We start from the raw sequence: 1,252 nt of genomic DNA, 5'->3' as shown, positions 1-1,252 counted from the left end.
TGGTTCTGTGTAGCAAACTTACATAATATTTAGCTTGCTTAAGTCACCCAATTGTGGAGAGATAGAACCCATTAAACCTTTATTAAAGGACAAATCCCTGCAGTTACATGAATTGACACAAGTTAAATCACAAATACATACTGTGGAAGATTTTTTGTTCATCAGTGTCGATTTGGAGGGAGCCGATTCAAATCCATCTTCACAGAATTGAATTTATACCATTCAAATCATACACACATCAACATAACTTTCATTCACCACAATTTCGAAATCTAACAACAAATAACTCGACCTTCCAACCACAACTTGCGTTTGTGAAATTAACAAGCTCACAACACTGTGATTCGTCCAGGATCAAACAACAACGAATTGGATATTGCCATAACCACAGATCAAAATCACGTGAAGAAACAACAAGAGGAAACTGAATCCAGTGCTTCTTCTAGGAGCAAAACCGAAGTGAAGTTTACTGAGTTTATGTGTTTCTGTGATGGAGAAGGTGTTGAAACTACTAGAAACGGCGTCGTTGACAAAGGAAGGGAGGTCGGAGAAATGCGAAGTGCCGTCGTGTGTGGCAGCGATAGTGAACAAGAAGCTGTTACGACGGAGCACGCGATTACAATACTGTGGAGTGTGTGTTATAAGGATGCACAAGATTATAACACGTGTCCCTGATCTGACGGTTGTGATATGTTTATGCATGGTGCATAAGGAATGACTTATGCACCATAACTTTTGCCTCCGATAATTATCCTGCACCGATATCTGCCCCAATACATCCAATTAATGTTAACTAAAATAACTAAACTCTTGAGTATATTGCTTCTTTTTTGGATCGATATAGTATAACACTAACAATGTTCCTTTTGGATATAATATAGCACTTATGGTGGTCTTTTTGGGATATATTGTGTATGTAACTGACTAATCATTACTCTCTTAATCGTCAATATTATTTATATTTATATTTATGTTGATGTGCTACGAGCCTATGACTGGTTTATGTTTTTGTGTTGATATATTTGTATATTAAAAAAATGGTTATAATTATATTGTACATTTAATTATATAATTTTTTTATTAACGTATCCCAGCCGTATCGTATCTTGATTTTTGAAATTTTCCCGTATCGGCGTATCAGTGCAATATCGTATCTCGTATCCGAGCTTCACAGATGTTGAGTGATGTGATCAATTTCTTTGTCATTTAATTTTTGTCATTGTTGTGTGCATGCCCAAAGAATTATATTTGC

This window comes from Medicago sativa, chromosome 6 (assembly GCF_051527215.1).
Source record: "Medicago sativa cultivar Bolivia chromosome 6, Bolivia_mono, whole genome shotgun sequence".
Lineage (NCBI taxonomy): Eukaryota > Viridiplantae > Streptophyta > Magnoliopsida > Fabales > Fabaceae > Medicago > Medicago sativa.
The sequence above is the reverse complement of the archived record's forward strand: the minus strand, read 5'-3'. Positions refer to the sequence as shown.